The following is a 16,742-nucleotide window of genomic DNA, read 5'->3' on the forward strand; positions in this document are numbered from 1 at the left end:
ATTTAATTAAAATTGGTTAATTTCCTGGGTCGAAATGTTTATACATTTTGAGCATTGGCATTAAATTTGTATGCACCTATATAAAACACATTATTAGACCCAATGGCTGAAATAAAGACAAAAAAAAACTTTTTTTATTACTTTTTCATCATTATTTTACTAGACTAAATGAACGACATTCAAGGTCGCCGGATTGCTTTTAAAATTTAGCCTTTCTAAGGTTTAACAGATTTCCTTTTTAAGGTCAAATGTAACCTTTTATACACTCTTTAATTCTAAAAATATATATGGCGACCAAAAACATGGTTCATAAAAGGGCGTAAAAAAAGACCAAATTTGGCATTAAAAAGGGCGTAAAAAAGGCCAAATTTGGCATTAAAAAGGGCAATATGTCAAACCTTAGAAAGGCCAAATTTTAAAAGCAATATGGCGGCCTCGAATGTCGTACATTAATCTAATAAAAATTAAAAAATTATAAAAATGACATTTTTTCTGGGGTTTTTTCTGCCTTAGTGCATAATAATGTGTTTTATATAAAATAAATAGTTTTTAGAATATTTTGTTTGTTAGATAATTGACGACGCTAAACTACACATTACCAAACACTGCAAGTGCATCAGTTGAGTATTTTTTCAATGAAAAAAAATCGATATTGATGATTTTATGGCGACTGTTCCAAACCATTTTCTGCTTAGAAAGTCAACACCTAATCGATGGAACTCTTCGATGTATTCATGACTAGCAGGGGTACCCGGTGTTGCCCGGGTGTTTGTAGGTGTGTGTGTTGGGTGGGGGGTAGATCAAAAAAGAAAAAAAGTTTTGGTAGGAAGGTAGGCTCGAACCCGATGGGGGGGGGATAGGTCAAAACAAAACTCTGTTTAAATATTAAAAAAACGAACAAAAACAAAAACAAAAAAAAGTTTTGTGGGGAGGTAGGCTCGCACCTGAAGCCTCGAGGTTAATAGTCTGATGACATAGTATGATGCCATGAAGGGAGCGACTTGAAAAGAGTGGAAAATAAGCGTTAAAAAATGAAGGTGGTTTTCCAAGTCAAATCTCATGGCATAGCAGTAGCAATAGCAGAGAAAACCAAATTCACAGATTTTGTTGTAAAATAAAAGTGGCTGAAATTAAAGATATTTACAATGTTGTTTCATAAGTGATAGATATTATCATCTCGGTAGCATATAAAAAATTATAAGAATGAGCGACCAACCCGAGAAGCACCCGGAAAAAAGCATTTGGTGGACATACAAAAAAATGCACACACACACACACACACACACACACACACACACACACACACACACACACACACTAACACACATTTGGCTTTTCTATATATAGATTACTACAATTAGTTTTCGTTTCAAGCTATTATTATTATTATTATTATTATTATTATTATTATTATTTCATATGTACCAACAGTTTTCACACACTCAATATCACTGATCCTTGCCACCCAAGTTCCCGTGAAAACCAATGGTTATTACCAGCGAGAAATGAATTGGCAAACGGCTGTTTTGATAATGAAAATTAATTTGCAAAAGTCCTCAAAAGAGGCTGGTTAAAATTAATAATGATTATAATAATATTATTATTATACTTGTTATCATTATTATTTTTCATACTAACAACGAGTTTCACACAAATCTATATCACTTATTTCACAAATGCAATAAAAATGATGTCTACGCAAATTTTCACAACTCTCTGCCTCTTTTGATAAGTTATTTTGCTTTATCACAACGGTTGTTTACCATTACATTCTCGCTGGCAATGACCTCTAATCTTCTCTGGAATTTGAGTGGGAATAAGTTGACCGAAATGTCAGTATTTATAGGAACATGCCTTTTTAATGTAACATGCATTTGAGCAAACTGCACACACATCCATGCATACATCTTTTAAACAATGCATCGGCTGTCGCCCTTGTTGTAACCTCCACTTTGCCCAACAGGGGGCGCTCTATATTTCCTCTTCTGTTTTCTCTCTCTCTTCTTTCTCTTCCCACTCGAGACATTAAACTGACAACATGCGTTTTCCTTCGATTCGAGCCTCCAATGTGAGTGGCATGCAAATCACATCCACGCGTCGACACGGCATTACGTTCTTAAGGTAAAAACAATTCTTATACATGCAAGGAACTTTCAACGTATACTACCAACTCTCATATTTATACACGCATGCACACACTTCAACAAGCATTTCGTCTTCATACTGCTGCCATATCTGGGCAGGAGCTGCTAAAAACAGCCTACCCTGCCTTGACATAGTACAAAATAGACTTTGTGGCTTAGTGGGGGATACCCTTTTCTCTACCCTGCAACCTCTCTCCCACAGAAGAGACGTTGCGAGCCTATCCTTGTTTTATCGTTATTTCCATGGCAGGTGCTCATCTGAACTCTAGTCTCTGGTCCCCCCTTCGCCAATCTTTCATAAAAAATACCCGTCTAGCCGAATCCACTGTGAAAAATTTCCCCCACTCTTTATCTGTGTCTAAATCAAAACGTGGATTCCATGAACAAAGCTTCTTTCTTAGAACTGCACGCCTGTGGAACTCTGTTCCGTCTGCCTGCTTCCCACCTGACTACAACTTGGATGTGTTCAAGTCCAACGTTAACAAATTCCTAATGAACCGCCCTCTTAAGTAAACACTTCATATAATCTCCACACTAACGTACTGTACTTGCAATAACCCTTATCCCTGAGTGGCTTCCGGGCCTTGATAAGTGGTGACCACCGTGTATAATTTTTTTTTTTTTAAATACGTGTGTGCATCTCATGAGCTCATATCAACAACAATTAACTTCATGCGTGATATATATGCACACAAAATGCTCTCGCTTAAGGTTCTCACCCTCTCTAGTTAAATAGAAGAATAGAAGGCTTCTTTCAGTCTTGACAGACTATGGATACCCAGTTTAAGGTTGCCTGGGCGTGAAATTTATGTTGCAAGAATTGTGCAATCTCCAACCACACCTCTCCTGAGTCGACATTGTTGAATACCAGGACGACTGGAAACAATGCCGAGATAAGCGAAGATTCAGAAAGGAATTTCGCATTGTTCAGTTTCACATAAAATAGTTAGACATACTGCTACAAAAGGAATTTTAATTGTTCAATTCTTTTTATGAAAACTGAATTGAAATAGGGTCATCTAGAAAAAAAACGAACAATAGCAAATTAAAAACATATTGAAAAATAAGTTAGGTCGAAAAATAGATTAGTAAGAATCCTTTGTCTGCAGAAGTGGTTTGGGAACATGTGCGAACCACGCATGTTCAGGCCACGTGGGTCGATCACGTTTTTGGACACATGTATGACGTCATGGCAGAAATGAATTCTCAATATAGGAGCTAGAGTCGAAGATCAGTTAGAGAGAGTTGGAGACAGGAGGCAGTCAAGCAGGGTTGGTCGGAAAGGGTCCCTTTAGAAGCGAAGGGAAAATCTTTAATCATGTAGTCGACTTTGCTTTGTGTTGTCTTTCTGTCAAATTGAAGGTGAAATCATTTACATGAACATTGTCTCCCTCATTATGTACTCTCACAAGAATGTGCAACCCCTATCTCAACACCCCACGCTAATATATGTGTTAAAAGAACTGATAACCCTCCTCTCTAAATATATGTTATAAGAGTCATCAGACTGTAAAATGAATGTCTCGCTCTCTTCTCATCAAATTGTATATGTACCCATTAGCTCTAAATATGTTCCCTATGCAACATTGGTTCATGTTAATTATTTTGCTGCTTTGTGTTTCATCTGTACTTTGTTAGTAGGTACGTGCAAAATGAATGGCGATGATCAAAGTGTATAAACTTTTACTTAAAAATTGACGAAAAATCAGGAAATTAACCAATTTTAATGAAATTTTCCGTATTTATCAGAAAATGACTACGGAATATAATGAACCAATTATTTTTATTTAAATCTTAGTGGAAATGTCTTATTTTGTTGAAACAAAAAATACCTTTACTAAAGTTATGGTTTTCAGTAGTAAATAAAAAGAAAACGCAAGAATTTATTTTTGCTTTGTTTATTTAAATAAAGCATCGTAATTTGTAACAATATAAAAAAACAATTTTTACAGGAACATTACGAAAAAAAAGCACCTAAAGTTCATATTAACGAAATGGATATAAACTCGAAGAAAAATTAATTTCTCAAACTACCAAAATTATCATTGAATTAAGCATTGTTTATTTAATATTTTCACACAAAAATTATAATAGCAAAAAATATTTCTACTTTTTTTTTTACGCTTGCATTTTTAACATGATCTTTATATGTAAGATTCTAATATTTTCATTGCACGCATCAACGTACAATTATCAACGTAAGATAATGTTCATATAATCTTAGAGAATAAAGTAAAATATTAGGTTAAAAAACAGGAACATAGGAAAATAATTTAATTAAAACATGGTAAGAATTATACGAACATTCCACGTCGGTAAGTACGGATGCACAGACCTGAAAAGAAAACCAGCCTGTTCTGCCTCTCTCTTCCTCTCGCCAACTACGCGCTTGTGTTTGTCAACTTTTAATTTCACGTAGACAATCTGATAAATTTAAACGTATGTTTGTATTTTTTAGTGTGTATTTTTCAATGAATAAATTGTTTTCTTAACCAATTGTAATTCTGTATTAAATGTTAATAAATAAGTGTTAACTTTTTTTTTCAATGAATAAATTGTCAGTAATATAATCAATATTCTGGAAATAATGGGTTCATTATAATCTACGATCATTAAATAATAAATACCCACATTTTCATTAAAATTGGTTGATTTCCTACATTTTTATATGAAGATAGGGGGGTCTGCAACTCAAAAAGAAAAAGAAAAAAGAGAGAGAGAGAAAAGTCGCTTAGTATGCCGGAATAATGTTAAATACAGAAATAAATTATGTCTAATTCGTCCTTCCATGCATATTTGAATTTTGACCGCCATAGTTTTTTTTTTTTTTTTTTTTTTTTTTTGACACGCTAAAAAAATTCGTTTCTACCAGTAAAATCTTTGGATAAGTATTACTTTTTTTAGCAAAAGTTAAGTACATTTATTGTATTAATTCATTATCTTAAGATTTTAACTTAATACTTAACTTGGAAATAATTCCAGAAAACTTATATTTTTCATGCCAGAAAAATGTAAACACGATCTTTGTCATAATTAATTTTTACGTGAAATGTAGGGTTTTTCAGATATGAGATGAAATTATTCCATGTATTATTTTATTTCACACTTTTTTTATTAGAGAAATAAATTTGTAACTATAATCACAATAAAAAAGTAAATCGAAAATTGTAAAAATTATTATGATTAACTGGCGTTCAAAACCATACCCCTACCAAAGCAGCCATTAAATTGCACGTACATATATGGCGGTTACCATAGATTTTAACGACGTTTGAAAAAGGGTCACCATTTCGGTCGGTTCCCTTTTTGGGGCAACTCCGAAATTGGAGAGAGAACAAGAGTGCTGAAAAATGAATAGTTGGGGAAAAGAAAACATCGGGTTATAATTAAGTGCGACGAGACTTTAGCATTGAGGGTGTTTTATAAAGATTTCCAAGATTTAGGGGTACAACGAGGATTGTACATTTTTTTCGATAAAAGTCTTTACCCAGGGAAACTGGTCCGTCACGTGTTGATGCTTCTATCGTTTCTGCATGTTTGAGACAGATTTCTTCTTTGTATCTCCCTCCAAGACAGTCCTCTATTCCGATTGGCTGAAACCTCTGGTGACGTTGAGAGAAGAAAGGAAGGGAAAAGTAGAAGAGTAGGGAGAAAAAGAGAAATAAGGGAAGGATCCCGTAGCAGCATCATAGTAGTAGTTCACTACACATATTTGTTAGAGATTCGAAATTAGAGGAAATGCTTACTTCTTCGATGTCAGTAGTATTCGTATTTCTGAAATTATAATAGCCAATATTCACATAATAACGATCGGGTCCCCATGCTGGTGTAATGAAGCCAAGACTACTACTACTACCATTACAGTATACTCTCACCATTTCTCTTTCTCTCTATCCCTCCCTTTTCCTTCGTTCCTTCTTTTCTCTCTATGTGATCAGAGATTTTAGCCAATCAGGACGAAGGACAGTTTTGGGGGGAAAGAAGGGAAGATATAAAATACTCAAGGTGGAAGACGGCTGAAATCAAGACGGAGAGACGATTTGCTCCAGAGTTATTACACAAAATGAAAAATCCCGAACTTTCTATGACTTGATACAACATACAGGCTGACTATACCCTTCAATGCTGAAACGTATATAAAAAACGTTTTGTGTTTGAAGTGCCTTGTTTCTTTGTTATTTTTTCCCCACGTCTGTTTCTAGACCGTTCCAACACTCCCGTTTGCTTATTAATTTCTACGACTCCCCAAGAGAAGGAACCGCCGAAATGGTGACCTGCCCAACAAAAGTTACATTATGGTAACTGCCATATCGGTCACCGTTTTAAAAATACAAAAATCGCCAAGTCCAAAATAGCACTAATTGAAAAAAAAAATTCTACTGATAACTCGTTTTTGACACATGCTTTCCATGTCTTTTTTTTTTTTACACAGTGGTCACCACTTATCAAGGCCCGGAAGCCACTCAGGGATAAGGGTATTGCAAGTACATTACGTTAGTGTGGAGATTATATGAAGTGTTTACTTAAGGGGGCGGTTCATTAGGACTTTGTTAACGTTGGACTTGAACACATCCAAGTTGTAGTCAGGTGGGAAGCAGGCAGACGGAACAGAGTTCCACAGGCGTGCAGTTCTAAGAAAGAAGCTTTGTTCATGGAATCCACGTTTTGATTTAGGCACAGATAAAGAGTGGGGGAAATTTTTCACAGTGGATTCAGCTAGACGGGTGTTTTCGTGAAAGATTGGCGAGGGGGGACCAGAGATTGGAGTTCAGACGAGCACCTGCCATGGAAATAACGATAAAACAAGGATAGGCTCGCAACGTGGGAGAGAGGTTGCAGGGTAGAGAAAAGGGCATCCCCCACTAAGCCACGAAGTCTATTTTGTACTATGTCAATTGGCAATTCTTCTATTGCAGAAATGATGATGCAATTGACTCAATTGCTTCATCATTTCTACAATAGAAGAATTCTAATTCCACATAAATTTACAACTTAAACATAAAATAGGTACAGGCAAAATGAATGCCGATGCTCAAAATGTTTAAACATTTTGGGTTAAGTTGAAGTTTCGTCTTTTATTTACAAAACCATTTAGCGGAAGTGACGTCCGACATATTTTTAGCTACGGATAACCAAAACTGTATAGAATGAATCTATTTTTTTTATTCATTTTATTTTTTTTATATAAATGTTATTCAAACAGTCTTTATTTGAACTTAATGGGATTTTTTGTTGTTTTTTTTTTTTAGATTTATGAACTGCTTTATTCTTTTTATCAAACAATAATAGAACTTTTATAATGAAATATATACTATGGACTGTTTTCCAAAAATCGAAATTTTTAAATTAAACTTAATTTTATATATATATATATATATATATATATATATATATATATATATATATATATATATAAACGAGGTGCTTTTTTTTCAATTACATTATAAACCTTTTTTTAACTGTTTTAACAAACTTTTACATACATAAAAAATAGACTGTATAGATCTTTTATAATAATTTTTTAATGAATATATTTAACGAAAATTTGTTTTATTTTGACATTTCTCATGTATTTAATCAAACATCATAAAAACCGTATCCAATACATGATATTCCCCAAATAATTGTCTTTGTTTATTTGAATTTACTTTCGAGTTTGCCAGGCTTATGGCGTAATACTAAAACTCTTGTGTTTTGTGTTTACTCTGCTGTCTAATTATCTCCCCTTGTTGTGTACTCTCTAGGTATTTTCTATTAGTTCATTAAAGCCTTTATTCTAGGTAAATATGTCTTTTGTTCTCACTCCATAACAATTTAATGAACTAAAAAAAAAAAAAAAAAAAATATGGACAAATTTTTAACTCCCAATCGTCTGGATATCTTTTAGTGGGGTACTTGTACCCCAGCTAATTATTTATCTTTTAGAACCCTCGATAAAAACGACAAACTCTTTTTAACATTAAACATTTGCAAGTATTTATTCAACGGGATAATAGTGGTGGAGCCCAAAGTTATTGAGTCAGGTCCAAGTCGGACTGTCGGTGCTGGGTGAGGAGGAAAGGGAGGTGTGTCTTCGCTCGCAGCTCTGTGCTGACTGTTGGATGTCCCCTGCACTCTTTTTGGGGACAGTAGGACCAATGCGCCCTGCCTGTCGATTGGCCAGTCTATGGCTGAAGAACTTACAGGGAAGCATTGATCCGCCAGAGAGTATAGTTCATTGGGGGGGGGGCTACAATCTCTCCTAGCTCGACCGGCGCAAACAAAACATTTAAACATTGGCTTCGGACTATATCGCCTTTCATATGAAGAACAACTACCGAGAACACAACTGATATTGACAAGTTAGACATTTTGATAGATCATGTTTCTCCCGACGTATACGAATACATCGGAGAACATAAAACATACGCCTCTGCTCTGAATCGTCTCAGTGATTTATATATAAAACCCTCTTACAAAATTTTCGCTAGACATACGTTGTCAACTCAAAGACAAAAAGACGATGAAAAGACTTTGTTAAGAAAAATAAATTGAAAGTACAACCAGCTACTGGAAGGGTACATATGGCCTCCTCGTCACTTAATGTTCCAGTGAAAGAACAGCGTACCACCGTCAACATCAATTTACAAGGTGAGTGGTATGCTAACACAAAATTTAAAATTTTACCGGATCTTTGCAGTGATGTCATTCTTGGCCGAGACTTCATGAGGCAGTATTCTAGTGTTTCTTTTAACTTTGGTGGTCATAACGGAAGTCTCCAAATTCCTAGCTCTGTTTCCTGCAGTGTACGGTCTGTTTTAGTAGAAACACCATCTCTTTTCGCAAACCTTTCTCCAGACTGTAAACCTATTACCACTAAATCTAGGAGGTTTGGAAATCAAGAGAAACAATTTATATGGTCAGAAATTGAGAAAATGCTCCGGAAAGGAGTAATTGAAGAAAGTGCCTCACCTTGGAGAGCCCAAGTTTTTATAGTTACTGGTGATAATCACAGAAAAAGATTGGTTGTTGATTACAGTCGAACAATCAATAGATTCACATCATTAGACGCTTACCCTCCACCAAGGATTGATGATCTTGCTGCTGAAATTTCCAGATATAAAATTTACAGCTGCCTGGACTTAAAGAGTGCGTATCACCAGATTCGACAGGAAGAGAAAATCTACACTGCATTTGAGGCCAACAGAAAATTATACCAGTTTTGTAGAGTTCCGTTTGGTGTCACTAATGGTGTCGCTTGTTTTCAAAGAACGATGGACAGCATCATCAAGCAACATAAGTTGCAGAGAGTTTATGCAGATGTTGACAATATAGTTATAGTCGGGAATACCCAAAAAGAGCATGACGAAAATCTTGCAAAATTTTGGAAAGTTGCTCAGGTCCATAACCTAATATTCAACGAAGCAAAGTCCATATTGTCAACTACCTTAATAGATTTCCTTGGTTACACAATAACGCATGGAACAATTAAACCAGATGGTGAACGACTACGACCACTCAAGGAACTACCTTTTCCAAAAGACAAGACTGCTATGCACCGAGTCATTGGATTATTTTCATATTATTAGCAATGGATATCTAAATTCTCTGAGAAAATAAAACCTCTTGTTAACAATGACTCTTTTCCCATCAACACAATCTAAGAAGGCCTTCAATAACGTCAAAGACGAAATCGGAAAGGCTCTGCTCCATTTGATGAATTAAGATCTTCCCCGAGTGGTTGAAACTGATGCCTCAGATACTTCTATAGTGGCCACTCTCAATCAAGCTGGTCGACCAGTTGCCTTTTTCTCGAGGTCTCTTACTCACGCTGAACGCAGACATGCTTCCCACGAAAAGGAAACGTATGCTATTGTGGAAGCAATCAAAAAGTGGTCACACTACCTATCTGCCAGGCGTTTCATAATAGTTACTGACCAAGAAGCAGTGAACTACATGTTCAATTCAAAAAGACCCGGAAAAATTAAAAACAATAAAATTCAAAGGTGGAGAATGGAATTGGGATGCTACGATTATGATTTCATGTATTGGCCAGGAAGAAATAACATTTCTGCTGACACACTCTCATGAGCTTATTGTGGAGCCATCAACAACAAAGCTAAACTATTAGATATCAACATATCTCTCTGCCACCCGGGAATCACACGAATGGCACATTTTGTGAAAGTTTGAAATCTTCCTTATTCAATAGAAGAAATCAAGAAAGTGTGCGCCGAATGCCCCATACGTGCACGATGGAAACAAAGGTTCCACTCACCAAACTCAACCTCTCTTATCAAAGCTACTCAGCCAATGGACAGACGCAACATAGATTTCAAAGGACTGCTTCCATCTACATCGAAGAACCGGTACTTACTAGTAGTAGTGGACGAGTACTCACATTTTCCATTTGCTTTTGCTTGTGCAAATGTGGTTAGCAAGCTAAGAAAAAAAAAGTCTTACCGTGGGTGCTCAGCGAGTGAGTTCAGGCCGAGAAAAGGAAAAACAAAGATGGCAGCCAGCATTTTATTATGTGAATTCTTGCATAATCTTGTGTGCGCATGAAGCTGGAAACTACAAAATGAGCTTCATTTCTCAGTGCTGGGCAATTTCAGATCGGGCAGGAGAGTACACGCTTTGGCAGTACATAGACTGAAATTATAATCCTTTTTATGTGTAAGAAGTGACCCCCCCCATTTAAGAGGTCCGCCTGTTCTGAGACTGCTTTATTCTTCAAGCTATTTCGGCAATGGCCAACGCTGGCTTAAGCAACATGATTAAGCCTTTTAATAGCGATGGTGATGTGGTGGCGTGGCTTAAAAAAGTAGACCTTTTGGCAAGGATTCAAAAGTTGGACGATGTGGCTGCAGTAATATCACTGTTTCTAGAAGGGAATGCGCTGGCCCTCTATTTGGAGCTCAGCGAGTGAGAACAGGGTGACGTGGACGCCATCAAGGGTCGACTGATCGAAGCTTTTGCAGAGGGGCCTTTCGAGGCCTTTAATAAGTTGAAGAAGAAGTGAACTGGTGAATCTGTTGATGTCTACGCAAATGAGATAAGGAGATTGGTTGAGTTGTCGGGCATCAGAGGACACGCCACAAGTCACATAGTCAAAATGACATTTGTTACCGGGTTCCTGGAAGAGATATTGAAACGTTTGCAGCAGGTCCCGGGAGAGGAGACGCTGGATGTGAGCGAGCTGCTCAAAACTGCAAAGATCTTGGTGAGCACCCAGCCCACGGAGTCTGGAGGGACAACAGCAATGGTACAGCAGGATGTGGGCAGGAGTCTGCTGAACCCTAGGGTGGCATGCTTCGAATGTGGGGGACTACACATGAGAAGAGACTGCAGGAAGTTCTTACAACGGACAGTATGTTACAAATGTAATCGGAGAGGCCATTTAGTGGTGAAATGCACAAGTTCGGGAAATTGGCAAGGGGAAGCTGACGCGCCAGCAGCTGCCCTGATTTGGGAATATTGGCGAACTCACAGCAGATGCCCAAGCAGAAGATTGTGGTGGAAGGATGGGGAGTTATGGCCCTGATCAACACTGGCTGTACCACTACCATGGTGCACACAACCCTGGTCAGAATATGGAAAGGGAAGGGTGAAGTAGTGGCATTCGATGGGTCGTGAGTGAAGTGTCGAGGGAGGAAGACCGTCACTATTGATATTGCTGAACACCGGATGAGGGTCAATGCAATTGTCACCGATCATCTGGGGTCTGGCGTCCAAGCCATCATTGGAATGGATGTTATATGCCGAGTTGGAGGCATTACCATCACATGCAACAATGTGAGGTTCAGACTAGCTGAGTGCGCAGTGATAGAGCAAGCTCTCAGAGGAACCAACATGGCCGGGGAGGAAAGAAAAATGTCGATCAAAGATCAGGACTTCTGAGCTGAATTCGACGGAGAGCAGTGGATGGTGGCGTGGGCATGGAAACATCAAGCGCCATCGCTGACAAACAGGGTGGCATGCTACACTAATTCACTTAGAGGAGGGTCGAGAAAGGAGTTTGAACAAGAAGTGGACTGATGGATTGAGGAGGGTATACTGCTGCTTTGGACGGATGACGTTGAGTCGGGCATTTTGCCATTGATGGCCGTTCTGCAACCAACTAAAGGGAAAGTAAGACCGGTCCTGGATTTCTTAGAGCTGAACCAACATGTTAAGTGCCATACTGGAGGCGACACCATAGATGTGTGCAGTGAGACCATTAGAGAATGGAGGCAGATGAATGGCGCATCTACGTTGGTAGATCTAAAATCTGCCTATTTGCAACTCCACATCGCTAAGAAGCTCTGGAAATACCAGTTAGTCTGGTACAAAGGCAAAACCTACTGCCTCATGTGAGTGGGGTTCGGGTTAAATTCGGCACCCAAGATCATGTCAACTATCCTCAGGAAGATTCTGGAAACAATGGTAAAAGGAGATGGGGCAGTGAGTTCATACATAGACGACATTCTTGTGAATGAGACTCTGGTAACTTCCAAGGAGGTGGTGGCTCATTTGAAGAAGTTTGGGTTGGTCGCCAAAGCGCCTGAAAAATTAGCCGTAGGGGCTGATTTAGGGCTAAGGCTGAAACGAAGTGCGTCGAGCAGCCTAGAGTTTTGCAGGGGGAACGAGATCCCGCAACTGAAGCAAGAGCTCAACAGACGGGAACTTTTTTCCCTATGCGGGAAGTTGATCTGACATTACCCTGTTGCTACCTGGCTTAGACGAGCATTCAGCTACATAAAGAGGCATGCCAAAGGAAGAGGATGGAATGATAAAGTGGGGGGAAGAATGGTCGCCATTATGGAAGAGCTCCTGAAAGAAGCAGAACGGCAAGACCCAGTCCGGGGAACCTGGAACATACTGCAAACATTGGATGGAGTTGTGTGGTGTGATGCAAGCAGCATTGCAACAGGGGTCGTTTAGGAATTTGAAGGAGTGGTTGCAGAAGATGCGACCTGGTTAAGGAAGAAAAATGATGTCAGCCACATCAATGTAGCGGAATTAGATGTGGTAATCAAAGGGGTCAATCTGCCCTTGAAATGGGGACTGCGTGACATCTGCATCAAAACAGACTCTGCCATGGTGTTTGCTTGGCTAAAGTCCCTCATTTCAAGCGATAAAAGAATAAGAACGAAAGAGGCAGCAGAGATATTAGTGAAGCGCAGGTGTGGGATGCTAGCTGAGCTGAGGCAGGAGTTTTGTTTGAAGCTTCGCGTAGACATGGTGGGTTCTGAGAAGAACCGAGCAGATGCTCTCACGAGAGTGAAGAAGAGTTGGCTTTTTCCAAAGAAAGATGTTGTTGCTGCGTCGGATCTAGATGATGTTGGCATGCGAGAGCTGCACAATCTGCACCATATGGGGGTTGAGAGGACGTGGTACTTGGTGAAGAAAGTCAACCCGAGTGTCACCAAGGAGCAAGTGAGGCAAGTGGTCAGGACATGCAACAGATGTCAGTCGATTGATCCTACTCCAAGCACGCATGAAGCTGGTCAATTGGGGGTGAGTGGGACCTGGGAGAGACTGGCATGCGATGTCATCCATTACAGGGGTGGACTTTACCTGACCATGATTGACTGTGGGCCCGGGTGATTTGCCCTATGGAAGAAGCTACGTGGAGGAACAGGCAATGAAATAGCGGCAATCCTCGATGAGGTGTTTTTGGAGCGAGGTCCCATGGAAGAGTTGTTAACCGACAACGGGACCGTATTCAAGTCAGTAGCAGTAATGGAAGTAATGAGGAGATGGAATATCCAACAATTTTTCAGAGCTGCCTACAGACCCAGTGGCAACGGGATCATCGAGAGAAACCACCGCACAGTAAAGGCAGTTGCGGAGAGAGGCGACACCTCACCTGAGCAAACCATTTACTGGTATAATATGTCGCTTAGATTGGGAGAAATGCCAGAGACGGTTCCGCAACTCTCAACGTTCGCATATTCCTAGAGACATCCCAGGGTTGAGCCGGCAAACAGAGAGGCAGAGGCCACAAGGACCATTAAACTCGGGGATGAGGTATGGGTGAAGCCACCGGGGGTGGGCTGCACCACACAATGGAGTAGAGGTCCCGTGACTGGGAGGAACACTAGAAACAACATCGTGGTGGACGGAGTACCGAGGCATATTCTCGACATCAGACCAGTAGAAGGCGAAGCAATGGAGGGGAATGTGCTGTAACAGGAGGAGGATGAGACACCTCAGAGGCCAAATAGAGAGAGGCGACTGCCACAGTGGATGAGAGACTATGAAATATGATCTTGAATCAGGGAGGCATGTGGTTAGGAAGCTAAGAAAAAACAAGTCTTACCGTGGGTGCTCAGGCTGAGAAAAGGAAAAACAAAGATGGCGGCTAGCATTTTATTACGTGTGTTCCCCCATAATCTTGTGTGCGCATGAAGCTGGAAACTACAAAATGAGCTTCATTTCTCGGTGCTGGGCAATTCCAGATCGGGCAGGAGAGTACACGCTTTGGCAGTACATAGACTGAAATTATAATCCTTTTTTGTGTGTAAGAAGTGACCCCCCCCCATTTCTGAGACTGCTTTATTCTTCAGCAAATATAACTACCAATGTAGTAATCAAATGTTTATTCCAAATTTTTACAATGTTTGGGACACCCTCACACATCCACTTTGATCGAGGAACTTCATTTGTATCCAAAGACCTACGAGAGTATCTTCCAAGTTTAGGCATAGCAACTAGCCAGACTACTCCTTACTACCCTCAAGGAAATGGACAATGTGAGTGAAACAATGGCGTTATATGCAAAACTATATCCATGACATTGGCTTCTAGTAACCTCAAAGAGTCACAGTGGGAGACTGTACTTCCCAAAGTATTACATTCAATCAGATCTCTACTGTGTACTGCAACTAATGCCACTCCCCATGAGAGACTATTTTCCTACCAACGGAAGTCACTTAGTAGTCATTCTCTACCCTCTTGGCTAACTGTACCAGGACCTGTATTACTGCGTCGTCATGTTCGGCATAGTAAATATGAACCTTTGGTCGATGAAGTACAACTTTTAGAAGCGACCCCTCAGTACGCCCACGTGCAGTTTAATGATGGACGAGAGTCTACGGTCTCTCTACGTGACCTAGCTCCCATTGGAAACTTGACTCTATCTAAAAAGCCGATCCCAACTGAAACCTTGGTTCATCCAGAAAAGTCAAACAATCCTTGCACTGAGAATAACTTAGCTAATCCAACTTCTACCAAAGAACAACATACAACACCTGAGATATCTTCTCCAATGCCCATTGATGCTGATGCTGATGATGCTAATGCTGATTTTTCCGTTTCTGAACCTAAACCTTCCTCCATGGACCTGGCAGAATTATCACTCCCCCTCCTAAATCTGAATGCCCAGGTACCCTAAGACAATCCTTACTTGAACATCGAAAACCATCACGTTATCAATAACTGTGACAAATTAACTTTAATTAATACTATAACTTTAATTCTTTTGAGAAAGGGAGAATGTCGTAATATTAAAACTCTCGTAGTTTGTGTTTACTGTGTTGTCTAATTATCTCCCCTTGCTGTGTACTCTCTAGTTTTTTTTTTTTTAATTCGTTCATTAAAGCCTTTATTCTAAGTAAACGTGTCTTTTATGCTCACTCCACAACAATTATTATTTATCAAATTGTTTTACATTGGGAAATTAAACTAATACGTATTTTTTTTGTGCAATATGTATCGTATTATAACTGACCGTTCCTATTGTTCAACTTACTTCCGGTATCCGGATCAATCGTTCCATGCAAAACACGCACCCGTTTTTTGTTTTGTTTGTTTTTTGTTTTACCTACACTCATATTACTGTTTTTAGATTAGAAAATTTAATTTAATTTTTTAATGTTAATTTTTTTGTGCTTTTTCGTTATTAGAGCGAAATTTGAAACAAGAAATATTGAATTTCAAGTAAAACTAATGATATCTGCTTAATTATCTATTTGCAGTAACGAACATATAAAAACTTACGAAAAAATTAGGCAGAAAATTAATTATTAATGAAAACAGTTTTCAAAGACAATTATCAAAAATCGAGTTTTGCTTAATTGGTCTAAGTTTTTAGAAAATAATTGCATTATTTATTACAACTGGAACTCCCCGTCAGTTGTTAGCAAAAACGGCGATTCTTTTTTGGGACGCCAGCTCGCCAAAAAGGACGCCACGCAACGGGCCAAATTTATTCCGTCATAAAAACAGCATTTTACATTAAAAAAAAACAAAACAAACTTATTTTTACACTTTTATCTCGCGAATAAACATGAAATTATATATTAAAAACCGCGTTTATTATTTTTAATACCCAACAACGGAGTTAAAGTCAATGATTTCGATTTTACAACAAAACTATTTTTTTTTTGATAAATCTGTTTGGCGTACTCATGAATTATTTTTTTTTTTTAAGGATAAAATTGAATAAAGTTTATTTTTACAAGAATGTTCAGACATTTACCTAGCAAATAAGCATAAACATATATAGGAAAAACCGCGTTTATTATTTTTTTTTTATAATCCAAATTATACATCTGGTATGAAGTTCAGAGCTCCTTTTATTTTTATTTTTCTTAAACGAAACGCGTTTTTTAATATGTAATTTCATGTTTATTC

This window comes from Euprymna scolopes, chromosome 45 (assembly GCF_053919585.1).
Source record: "Euprymna scolopes isolate OS-2025 chromosome 45, ASM5391958v1, whole genome shotgun sequence".
Lineage (NCBI taxonomy): Eukaryota > Metazoa > Mollusca > Cephalopoda > Sepiida > Sepiolidae > Euprymna > Euprymna scolopes.